The sequence below is a fragment of the Schistocerca americana genome, chromosome X (assembly GCF_021461395.2).
Source record: "Schistocerca americana isolate TAMUIC-IGC-003095 chromosome X, iqSchAmer2.1, whole genome shotgun sequence".
Taxonomy (NCBI): Eukaryota; Metazoa; Arthropoda; class Insecta; order Orthoptera; family Acrididae; genus Schistocerca; species Schistocerca americana.
The window spans coordinates 430,003,818-430,017,519 of NC_060130.1; the positions used below are offsets into that span (position 1 = coordinate 430,003,818).

A 13,702-nucleotide genomic window follows, 5' to 3' on the forward strand; every position below is an offset into this window, starting at 1 on the left:
CATAACGTTATTTGACAATGCGTAACTTGTGCTCCATCTCCAGTCAACTGCGTAGCGACGGTATGTTAACCATTAAAACTTCCGTAAGTTGTTCCAGATGACTTCCACATGAAACTTTACAAGCAGATCGTTTACAACCAGCAGCATACATTTTCCGAAGACTGTGGTATTCGTAGCCAATAACTCACTCTTATAATGAATATTATTTAGAATGTAAATGCCTCCTATTGGAGAGAGATAAATTTAGCTGTTAATTTGCATTTTTACTTCTATTTTGAAAGAACTGACACTGAAAATATTTTTTTGCGTTGGTAGTAATGTACCTATTCCATTCATTTTGCTATTGACCTTTACTGCTTTGTAATTCCGCCAACACTGGAATTATTACAGATGACACAAAGTAACTTGAGCTGTGCTATTTATTCGAGCAAATCAGAAGCTCGTGATATTCTTACGAGGTACTTACGAGGTGCTACCGTAAATTTCCCATTTGACTCCAGCGAAGCAAACTAGCGGCGACAGAATCTGTGTAGGGTTCGATTCGTATGAAGAGGTCGTTTAACTTGTTTGTCAATAGAATAAATGAAATGTGGCTTGGGGGTCTGTTCAATGTTGGTGTGGAAGAGTGGGAATGCCACATTGAAACCATACTCGAACTACGAGGCACGTCATAATCAGAACGATTTTCGCGACGAATCTGTTGTGCAAAAAGATTTCTAGCAACAATCTTGTCGCCTTAAACTTGAATAAAGCTCTCAGCTTTTGACATTATCCAACATTTCCTTTGTCAGGAAAGCAAATGACAAAAAGACCATGTAGTTTCACAGATGTAAATGGCGTAGTAGTGTGACATTGGCACGTTGTCCACAGTGACACTATCCCCGTCACCCTGGAACATAACATAAGGATTGATTTGAACAAGTGCTTGGCTAGGCATGGTCCTATTGGAAGAGGTATGCTCGAGCTTTACTCCTGACTTGGCCGACCTGTTATACGAAGATTTATAGTTAAACGTGGTCTCCAAACAACAAGACATTTTCCACATACACGTACAGGGGTTGGACGAAACTATGGAAATACCGCGAGAAATGCATGCCGGAAGATAAATGAAGATGCAGCCAAGCCTGCAGCATGTGCTGCTGTATTTCACCGCGAACGGCATCTGTGAAACGTCCTCAATATGTTTCATTTGCCAGTCGTGTTTAGAACAGTGTTATGTGTACCTGTGTGTGCTTTATGTCCGAGCTAAGTGAATTTGAATGTGGACAAATAGTTGGTGCTCGTATGGTGGATGCATTCGTAATCAAGGTAGTGGAAGTGTTTGTTGTTTCAAGAGGCACCCTAATTTATACCGCATATAGGGAAAGCGGAAAACATAATCTGATAACCCACAACGCGAACGAAAGTGTATATTGAGTCATCGTGACAGACGGTAATTGAAGAGGACGACAACTGCAGAATCGTTATAGAACTGTATGTCGCATTCGCGAACCCTGTCGGCACCAAAGGAACACGAAAGGAGCTTCAGAAGTAGGGGATTGCAGGGCGAGCTGAAACTCCAGGACCAGTCATCAGCGATGAAATGCCCTTAACAGGATGTAGTGATACCGAAGCCATAACACTTGGACTATGAACAATGGAAGTGTCATTTGGTCGGATGAATCTTGTAGTCAGTGTGTGGGTGTTATGTTGACGAGTTGCGCAACGGATTGATCTGACAATTACACTTTGACTCCTGCAAGAAGCAATTTCCACCCCACACTACTACAGAAGTCAGACTGACACTCCTAACGTACCAAAAAGAAATGCCTGAAAAACTTTCAGCAGTAAATATCTTCTGGAGTCGTCCGCTGTAAGGAAAAGACACAAAAAATTCTATTTTATTACGTGACTAGTATACTGGAGTATTGCTAGTTAACGTAAGAAAAACATTAAACGAACGGAAAACATTATTTATTGCAAAATTTAAGAAAAATCAAATGAAACTTTTATTTATAAACTGATACACAAATTTCCGGGTTCTTTTCGGAATAGGAGGTTACCTCTTCTGGATAGGAATTCTGTTATTGACATTTATATATGAAGCGTGGGAAGCTCTTTTACCCCTTTTCTTTAAGAATGTTATTTACTTGGCAGAATGGATGAGAGCCAAGCCTACTCAACTTGAATAATTATCCAACTGAATTTTGCTAAGTACGGTCGAGGCTATCATGTGAGAAATGTAATGGAGTGACGTGAATGAAGTATGTTATTTCTAATGGAGGAAAGATGGGGCTCACCTGTGCTGTAGCGTACAATACCGTGAGCTGCAACGACTGCTGCGTGCGTCGCTCGCCGCTGAAAAATAACAAAACTATCTCTTTCTATCTGGATTGACCTTCGCCAATCGAACTAGTCTAACTATTGGCGTGGTACACTGGTCAGATAACCAGTCCACCGTGATGCCACTCAATGTTCGCTCGCAGGTGCTAACTAATACTCCGTCTGTGTTGACACCGCACATTAAGTGTTGCCGCCAACACAGTGAACGAGCGACTCAATATAGAGTATCGCTCCGATTCGTTAGCGACAGAGGTGCTCTCTCAGTGCAGTACTGAGTAGAGACTTTGTTCCTCACTCTCTGTGTACACGCAGGAGTGCACTCACTCCCACTATGTGTTGCCTCTACAAGAGCATCACTGCAACGACTTCCCTCCAAGCAAAAAGCAAAAGGGTATATCATCCGCTGTCTTTCCCTCACTCCTCCAGCTCATTGCATCAGAAATAGTCCACCAATCAGCGTTACTCTTACAAACAGGAGAATGGCTAAGCCGACCAATCCGGAAATATATAGCATCTGCGTTATGCCTTTACTGTCCACTTATGAGAACTCTGAAACTGTGCACTAGGTTCGTAAATAAAATGCGTATGCTGGGGCTCTCCCAACAATACAGCAGGTTATCCCTTTTCTCTGGAAAAAACTGTTTTGGTCCATGGGCGGTCGGCCGTCTGGCACAGCTACATGCTAACCCACCCTCCTACTCACTTTCCAGCGGGCTGGTTGCCTCCGCTGAACAAAACTCCTGTGGCTGTCGTGTCTTGAATGTTTGTGTACGCCAGCCTCGCCTTTTTAATCTCGGTGCGCACTTGCGATTTATTTATTAGATTTGCATATCAATTAAATGGAAATATGTAAAATTGACTCCACCCTATCGAGTTTTGGCTCGAATGAATCATCTTGATATGCAGAAAACGATGGTGAGGCCGGAATATGTAAGAAATGAAGGTCAGGAGACCACGCCACCTAACACTATCTCACTGTTTACAGATTCTGGCCGAGTTTATGTCCCAAGAGTGAAATATGGCAGGGGTTTATGGATTATTTGGGCAGCCATGTCGTGGTATTCCATGGGTCCCATGATTACTCCGCAAGGGCGCACTACCACCAAGGAGAATGTAACCATTTTGGCTCATCAGATCCCTCCCATCGTACAATATTTGTTCCTCACTGATTATGCTGTGTTTCAAGACGATAGGATCCCTGTTCATACATCTCGCATCGTCCAGTAATAGTTTTGTGAGTACAATGAATTGTCACATCCTCCCCCCCTCCTCCCCTATCCTTGGTGAACACAGTCACCCGAACTCAATATTATTGTGCCTTTGTGATATACTTTAGGGAGAATGATGCGTGGTCACTATCCACCTCAACCATCTTTGCCTGAACTTGCCACTATCGTGCAGGAGCAATGTTATAAGATTCCCTCGAAAGCCAAACAGGACGTGTATTTATCGATTTTCAAAGGACTGGAAGCTGTTTTCAATGCCAACGGTTTTCTTACACCATACTCATTTTAGGCATGGTAATGTGTTGTGTTTCCATATTTTTATTCAGTCCCTGTAAGTTGGTTGGAAATGGTTCAAATGGCTCTGAGCACTATGGGACTTGACATCTGTGGTCATCAGTTCCCTAGAACTCATAACTACTTAAACCTAACTAACCTAAGGACATCACGCACATCCATGCCCAAGGCAGGATTCGAACCTGCGTCCGTAGCGGTCACGCGGTTCCAGGCTGAAGCGCCTAGAACCGCACGGCCACACCGGCCGGCAGTTGGTTGGACACATATCCAGATGAACGGATGGTATACGGGCCATGGAAGTTCCTCATTGGATTCCAGAAGATATTAAAAGCCTGAGAGAAATATCTAACAAAGACTAAGTATACAGCATTCGAAAATGTACCACAACAACACTAATGTGTATGAATGATGACTTTAATGCATGGAAAAGCCTAGGGGATGCATTTATCCAGCAGTCGAAGCTGCTGCTACCGTTAATGATGATGATGATGACGCTGGTGATGATGGTGCCCTCTAGTCACAGGCTCTCATTCAAAAATTTGTCAATGGATATTAAACATTTTCACGATATATATAGACACACTAGCTGTTTACTTATGGCTTCACGTGTATACCTGCATGACACATACGAGTATATTGCACATATATTGCTCCACTCCCGCTCTCTCTCCGTCTCCTCTTCGCCACTCTCTCTGCTCAGCTGCCGAGATGTCAGGCATTACCAACCTTTTTCATCCCCCCCATCCCTACCGAACAAACCGACAAGAAAGCTGTCTGTCTAACAAGAAAGTGACCTAACAAAAACGTGTTAAAAGATTAAGATTTTCTCAAACATTTTCGTGCCATTGATAACGAGAAAAGATACTTATAAGTGATCAAGCAAACGTTATGCGATTCAAAAAGACGTGGAAAACTTACGATTATATCGTTAGCGATATATGCTCTTTCTTTTTTTTTATTTCTTTCTTTGGGCCTCGTCCCGCGTCAAAGCGTGTTATTATGGATTTGGCAGAGTTAGTTGCAGAGGGTGGCCGGATGCCCTGCTTGCCACTACCCCGAACCTCCTGCTGTCTGCGTCTAGTGTAATCCATGAAATAGTGCGAACGTGCTCAAATTTCCGTTGAGTCATGTAACTGAGGGTTCCGAGTTAACTTTATGCTTGCTAATATTTTCTGTAATATTTCTGTGATCCTTATGAATTACGTGGGGAACTTGTATATCCATAAGCCACCTTACAGTGTGTAGTAGAAGGTACTTCTGCCAATACTATCATTTCGTCCCTTTCCTACCACGGGGAAGGAACGACTGCCTGTAAGCCTCCGTATGGGCTCCAATATCTTCTATTTTCTCGCTGTGCTCGTTTCCCGAGTCAGTTACACACTGCCTCACTCTTCTTGGAACGTAAATTCTCGGTATTTGGATGTTTAATTTTTCCGTAGTGAAAATCGCCTCTCTTGTTGCGACTGCCACTGGAGCTTGACGAGCGTCTGTGCGGTATCATCAGTGCCTACACCACGGTACTGGCCGCCACGCGACCGCAGGTCACATGTCGACAGCCCACGGTCAGCCATTCTTATTAGCGCAGGCGCAGTAATGGCGAGTTGAACAGCGCAGGCGCAGACCATGCACATAACTACCTCCGCGGTAACGTAGTAACGCTCGGCCGGCCACGTCAGATAGCTACACGACGGCAGGCTCGGATCTAGGAGGAGGAGGAGGAGGAGGAGGAGGGAGAGGGGGGGGGGGGGCAAACCGCGGTATTTGCCCTGAGCGGCAATTTCAGGGAGCGCCAAATTCGTGTTCTTGAAGAAAAAACCTTCTTTCACAGAGCGCCTTAACTTGTTCATATGATATTGAAACGCGTCCCTATTGGTTCCTGAACATTTTTGAACACATTCTAAGTTGATTTCTGAACGAATCGTAAGTTGGTCTTTGAGTGCGTGCATAGTGTACGTGCTGTCTCTGCCAGAGGAATCCTCGCCGCATTTAGAAATAAAAACTTTCCCGCAGACAAAAGAGGACGCTGCTATGACGAACTGAGCTGAAAAAACCCGAATGAGTGAATACCAATCGCTGCTTGTTTATGTGGTTCATCGGGTATACAAATGGTAAGCATTGTTATAAGTATTAGCGAAATCCATAGATTGAAGCTAACAGATTGAAAATAAACGACTAACAGTAATAACACGTAAGAAAGATTACATATTATCTTCTCGGTATCCAAGAAAATGAAATTTTTGCCAGATCGCTACACTACTTAGGGCCAGTTTTACAGTCCCCGGATAGCAGTCGTTTAATTCTATTCTCGGAATAGCGTGGAAAACGCGTCGTGCGAACACATAATAACGCCTAACCGGAGAATAAAACACCGGATAACTAAACCACTGATTCTGGCAGGATTAGTGAAGTTAACCGGAGAGTAAATTTTGACAATGGCAGGATTGTTTGTTAGAACGAGGAAGGGCAATAAACGGAGACATCACAAAAATTATATGGAATCATATGAAGATTCCAAATTTATATAAAAATTTCGTGCTACTACTACTACTACTACTACTTTTCGATCTCATGACCGAGATACTGGAGCATATGTACGAAATGTAAAACTATTTCCTAATATAAAACTTTTTGCTTGTAGTAGCCTTAAAATGCATTGGTACTTCGCGAATTACATGCTGTCGTTTTATTTATATAAATGACGTAGATAAAAATGACAATTTGTGCCAAAACAGTCTCGCTTTTGTGGTGTGTATTACAACTGCTGCAATACTAGAAATGCCTATTTCGTTTTATCTAGCAGACAGTGACAAAATAGATGTAATCAAATCGAGAAACCACACCAGTCTTTGGTACTACTCGTATTAACAGCTTTTTTCAGTATTAGACAACGACATTTTGATGTCTCCTGTAGCAAAACGTTTCACGAACGTTAATGAGGTAATAGTTTCCTTCGCAGAAAAGAAAGGACGCCTTGCAAAGCTGTAGCAAGATTAGAGAAAGAAAAATGCTGGGACCTAAGGATTGAAGAAATGTGCACAGTCTTGCTTGTCTCTTGTCTTTACTTCTTTTATGTTTCCTATATTTTATGTCACACAAAAGAGAAAGTTATTAACTAATAGGCAATAAAGAGTGCAAATTTTCTGAAGAGTTCTTTTTTTACTGGTCACAAATAATCCCACCCAGTACTAATTGTGAGCTTTTTTTAAAGGGAGCCGAAGCAGGAGAGGCACCACAGGACATTTTAATTTCCACTCTCTTGAATATCGGTTTGATGGCTTCCATTACAAAATATACAAGTTTAATTCCACAAAGCGAAATACCGTAACGTGCGACAGAAGAAGGCTGTGCGAAGAGGCGTGGCACTGCATTTTGGCACACTTAAGGCCAAATAATATGTATTACATTTCCTCGAACATACATGTTTTATACATCAAACTCTTCATAGAGACATGTGCTACAAAATGAACATATTTTTGAAAATTCGATTTTTTTAATTTTTGACGCCATATCTGAAGTGCTTTAGGGTGAGGGGAGGGAGGGGGCCGCGACTATCCAAGTTTTTCCCCAATTCGGAAATATCGTAGATCCGTGGCTGCACGACGGTACCGCGCAATCAGAATACGTCACGCCGCAGTAGACTCATCGGCTGTGCGCATATTTCAACGCTGGCCAGGACTTTATAAGTGCCTGTAGCCCCTGACTCCAACAGTCTGGTCTTGAACCGCTGATAGCACGACGGCACACCATTCGGATCGCTATCATCAGGGTTTCAACCCATGTGGAACTGGACCACCGAAGGCATTCTGATTCATGGCACTCCGATCTCGGTGTCATCCACGGACTCTGCTGACAGCCGCCCCAGTGGCTGCTCTAGATCATTCGTTGCAGTACAGTATTCTTCTGTCCGGCTTTTCCATTGTTGTAGAATAAACCTGTTGTCTATTCACTCTTGCTATTATTTGTTGTTCCCCATTCTCATATATAACAGTCTCCATGACGCTCTCGCGTATACTAAACGACCCCTAAACGAAATGCGCCGGCCGTTGTTCTTCGGATCGTGTCTATCCCGTCTAAGAGATTCAGACTTCAGAGAAATATTCAAGAATCGGTCGAACGCTTGTTTTGTAAGGCACCACTTTTGTAGGTGAGATATATCACCTTAAAATTCTTCCAGTGAATCTCAGTGTGCTATTCTTACAACTAACTGTGTGTGCTTATTCCATTTTAGTGTCTTCGGCGGTTAACCCTGGGCATTTTATGGTTGTTACTGTTTCCAATTATTTTTAATCTGTGCTATAATCGAACAGTAATGGGACCTCACAAGGGGAGACCACAACGTTGGGATCACGGATTTACTTCAAGCTTTGTAAACCTTTAGTAGGCCGTTAAAACAACATAAAGTGTAAGTAGTAAGGTGTACTACTCTGGCAATTCCGAGAAAATCGCAAGAGAAGTTTTACGCGTCTGTTATGTAACTAATGTACCTGTACGAAGGTGCTGGTCGTTACGAGTCATTGTGATCAAGTGGTTAGCGTTCGCGCGTTGGAAGGAGAGTCGAAGACGCGGCTGCGGTTCGAGTCCCGCTGGCATCTGTGTTTCTTTTATCATTGGTCACATTATTTAATTTATATGACATTTAAGATGTAAAGGCGCTGCAGTCTGGAACCGCAAGGCCGCTACGGTCGCAGGTTCGAATCCTGCCTCGGGCATGGATGTTTGTGATGTTCTTAGGTTAGTTAGGTATAACTAGTTCTAAGTTCTAGGGGACTAATGACCTCAGCAGTTGAGTCCCATAGTGCTCAGAGCCATTTGAACCATTTAAGATGTAATATAGTGGGAAAAGAAACCACATGCATTTTCATGATGTAGTTAATGTCATATGTTATTCCACTATTTACTATTTGTAACTAAGTTTTGAAGGACGAGGGACAGGCTTGGAAAGCCCAAGTCAAACCTCGATAAACAATGATGAGAATGACGTTATTCACAGTCAATAATATATGAATCACTATGAGCCAGACCGCAAGAGTAATGTACAGTTTCTCGTCGGATGTGCTCGCGACATCACACGTTGGAGGATCGTATTTGTCATGCGGACTGGGAAGCATAAATTCAAACTTTATCCAAATATATGTGATTTTTTTTCATTATATTATCTCTCAAATGTCATGGAAAATAAAGTAATATGACCAGTGATGAAAAAATAGTTTAATAATTAAATTTGAGCAGGAGTCGAAACGTTGCCTCATACACGTTCATCTTACATAGCTCGAACGCTAATCACTTGGCCAACATGAACTCTACTGCCCGGCAGCTACCCACCGATACACAAGCTATGTGTGTGTGTGAAATCTTAAGGGACTTAACTGCTAAGGTCATCAGTCCCTAGGCTTACACACTACTTAACCTAAATTATCCTAAAGACAAACACACACACACCCATGCCCGATGGAGGACTCGAACTTCCGCCAGGACCAGCCGCACAGTCCATGACTGCAGCACAAGCTATGTAATAGACGCGTAAAACTTCTTTCGCAGTTTTCTCGGAGTTGTTAGAGTAGTGCACCATACAACATATACATTAAATTGTTTTAATGGCCTACTAAAGATGTACAAAGTTTGAAGAAAATTCGTGATTCCGACATCGTGGCCTCCCCTTGTCAGACTATTTACGGGTAATACGTTATATTTATTTACGTTGAGGAACCGCTGCCAACCCTTACACCACTCGTCGATCCTCTATAGGTATTACTACGAAGGACGGTCAATAAGTAACGCAACACATTGTTTTCTCGGCCAGTTTCATTTGAAAAAAATGCGGAATTTGTGCAGGGACATCGTGGAATATTCCCGCTTCAATCTCCATAATTTCATGAAGTTCCGATAGATGACGGCATTATAGATAGCCTTCAAAATGGCGCCTGTAACGGAGGTGCGTTCCAGGCAGATAACTGTCAAATGGTTCAAATGGCTCTGAGCACTATGGGACTTAATATCTGAGGTCATCAGTCCCCTAGAACTTAGAACTACTTAAACCTAACTAGCCTAAGGACATCACACACATCCATGCCCGAGGCAGGATTCGAACCTGCGACCGTAGCAGCAGCGCGGTTTCGGACTGGAGCGCCAAGAACCACTCGGCCACAACGGCCGGCAGAGAACTGCCATTGAGTTCCTTTTGGCGGAAAACCAGAGCATCACAGGTATTCACAGGCGTTTGTTGAATGTCTACGGAGACTTGGCAGTGAACAAAAGCACGGTGCGTCGTTGGACGAGGCGTCTGTCATCGCAAGGCATTACATCAGTCGGCGCATCAGAAAGCAGCTCACAAAACTTCATTTTCCTGTTCTTTCTCAACCACCCTTCAGCCCGGATTTCATACATTCCGACTTCCATCTCTTTGGTCCGATGAAGGATGCACTCAGCGCGAAGCAGTAAGTGGTTGATGGGGAGGTTATTGACGCAGCAAGGCGTTGGTTTCGACGTCGACTACCTGAGTGATACCACGCAGGCATACAGGCCCTACCAGCAAGGTGGCGTATGTTGCTCTCATTGGACGGAGATTGTTTTGAAAAATAGGGTTTTAAAACCAAAGAGTTGAGAATAATATGGTGTATTTTAATCATGAATAAATTCAAAAAGCTTTCAGAAAAAAATTGTTGCATTACTTATTGAACGCCCGTCGTATGCTACGCAACTGTTTTGAGGCGTCGCAGCATTCCTGTCTGCGACAGCATCCCCCGCAAAGTTCTTACGGGACGTACGACGTTATCCATTTGATCATTTAAGTATATTGCAAACAATAACGGACCTACAAAAGTCCCTTTGGGTACTCCCGAAGTTACTTTTACATTTATTGATTCCATAGCTGCAAGAACGACGTGTAGAGTTACTTGTGATAGAAAGCCACGAAGCCAGCCACAGTCCTGGTCCGATATTTGAAGTGTCTCATATTACACCAAAGCAACAGATATTGGTGCGATATTTGCAGGAAGGAAGGGAAATAAGGTTAGAGCATGATGCGCCCTCGATAACAAGGTTATGAGACATAGAACGCAAATAGAACTGGACAATGTTGAGGAAGGAAATCGGCTAAGATTAACGAAATATCTCAGCTTTTGCCTGAAGTGATTTAAAGACGGATAAATTATATCGAGTTCGCTAGACGGGGTTTTAAACTCCGCTCTTTCTGAATACGAGCTATGTGTCTTAATCACAACGCTACCTTGCTGAGTGATAAGATATACACACAGAAAAAAAAGTTTTGCATCACCTCGGTTCCGAGAGTTCCGGAACCTTAACAGAAAATTGGAATAGAGATCAACATAAACATCATTTACGCCCTTTTTATGGCTCGTGAAAAACACACATTGCATGTTGTACCACCATACAACGAGACCTTCAGAGGTGGTGGTCCAAATTGCTGTACACGCCGGTACCTCTAATACCCACTAGCATGTCCTCTTGCACTGATGCATGCCTGTATTCGTCGCGGCATGCTATCCACAAGTTCATCAAGGCACTGTTGGTCCATAGTGTCCTCCTGCTCAACGGCGATTCGGCGTAGATCCCTCATAGTGGTTGGTGGGTGACGTCGTCCATAAACAGCCCTTTTCAATCTATCCGAGGCATGTTCGATAGGGTTCATGTCTGGAGAACATGCTGGCCACTCTAGTCGAGCCATGTCGTTATCCTGAAGAAAGTCATTCACAAGATGCGCACGATGGGGACGCCAATTGTCGTCCATGAAGACGAATGCCTCGCCAATATGCTGCCGATATGGTTGCACTATCGTTCGGAGGATGGTATTCACGTATCGTACAGCAGTTACAGCACCTTCCATGACCACCAGCGGTGTACGTCGGCCCCACATAATGCCACCCCAAAACAGCAGGGAATCTCCACTTTGCTGCACTCGCTTGACAGTGTGTCTAAGGCGTCCAGCCTGACAGGGTTGCCTCCAAACACGTCTCCAACGATTATCTGGTTAAAGCCATATGCGACACTCATCGGTGAAGAGTACGTGATGCCAATCCTGAGCGGTCCATTCGGCATGTTGTTGGGCCCATCTGTACCGCGCTGCATGGTGTCGTGGTTGAAAAGATGGACCTCGCCATGGACGTCGGGAGTGAAGTTGTGCATCATGGCTATTGTGCACAGTTCGAGTCGTAACACGACGTCCTATAGCTGCACGAAAAGCATTATTTAACATGGTGGCGTTGCTGTCATGGTTCCTCCGACCATAATCTGTAGGTAGCAGTCATCCACTGCAGTAGTAGCCCTTGAGAGGCCTGAGCGAGGCATGTCATCGACAGTTCCTGTCTCTCTGTATCTCCTCCATGTCCGAACAACATCGCTTTGGTTCACTCCGAGATGCCTGGACACTTGTCTTGTTAAGAGCCCTTCCTGGCACACAGTAACAATGCGGACGCGATCGAACCGCTGTATTGACCGTCTAGGCATGGTAGAACTACAGACAACACGTGTCGTGTACCTCCTTCTTGGTGGAATGACTGGAAGTGATCGTATGGCGGATCCCCTCCGTCTAATAGGCGCTGCTCATGCATGGTATTTACATCTTTGGGCTGGTTTAATGACATCTCTGAACAGTCGAAGGGACTGTATCTGTGATACAATATCCATAGTCAACGTCTGTCATCAGGAGTTCTGGGAACTGGGGTGATGCACGACTTTTTTTTATGTGTGTATTTTCCAGACTGCATGAAATTTTGTAAGGCTAGCGGAAGTTTGTCCAGACGTGGCAGCTTAGCGTATAGTTACTTTAGTGTTCATTGTTGCACGTGAAACTTTCTAGAACCTTCACAGATGAGGGTGGCGAACACCTCTGCTTCTGGTATTCCTCCCACACACCCACACACCCACACCCACTCACCCATCCACACACACACACACACACACACACACACACACACACACACACACACACACACACATGCAACAATGAACACTAAAGTAATTATACGCTAAACTGCCGCGTCTGAACAATCTTCCACAATCCTTACATAATTCCATGCAGTCTGAAAAATACACAAATCAAAAAAAGTTTTGCATGACCCCGGTTCCCAGAACTCCTGAAGACAGATGTTGACTGTGGATATTGTATCACAGACACAGTCCCTTTGACTGTTCGGAGACGGCCGCTGTGGCCGAGGGGTTCTAGGCACTTCAGTCCGGAACTGCGCTGCTGCTACGGTCGCAGGTTCGAATCCTACCCCGGGGATGGATGCGTGTGATGTCCTTAGGTTAGTTAGGTTTAAGTAGTTCTAAGTCTAGGGGACTGATGACCTCAGATGTTAAGTCCCATAGTGCTTAGAGCCATTTTTGACTGTTCGGAGATGTCACTGCGGTTACGCGGGTGTTAGTCTATCGCTGTATATATATTAGACAAACACCCGCGTAACCGCAGTGAAATAACGATGACAGCATGAGGGGGAGAGTCAGTCGTTAAACGTTGATGTCCGACAGCGTAGTATACAAGTAAAATGTTGCCCGCGAAACAGGCCCTGGCGAGCCATGGACAAATTTCCTGTGGCGGAACAGTGGCCTGGCTTCCGGTCCCTGCCGCGGGTGTGTGCGCGCTGGCGCTCCCCTTCGCTTCCACACAGCTGTACCGAATACCGTGGCGTATGGACGTGGCAGTAGGAACATATTTACACGCAAAGGCCATCTGAGTGAACATCCAAAGGAACATACCCTCCTTCGGAATCCGTACTACGGCTTACAGTGGATGGACAAGATACTATGTACCTCTGTGCAATAACAGTCCTAAAAGCAAAGCTGTCGTATACCCATGCCCTTGAGTGTCGAAGCGTGCCACCTAGCGGACAAGAATATACACG

The 13,702-nt window shown here is 44.3% G+C and overlaps 1 protein-coding gene across 1 annotated transcript in view; it reads right to left on the minus strand.

Annotated features, from left to right (window-relative positions):
• LOC124554700 (patched domain-containing protein 3-like) overlaps positions 1-13,702 on the minus strand; it is a 633,296-nt gene that overhangs the window by 590,674 nt on the left and 28,920 nt on the right. The gene's annotated exons all lie outside the window — the stretch shown is intronic.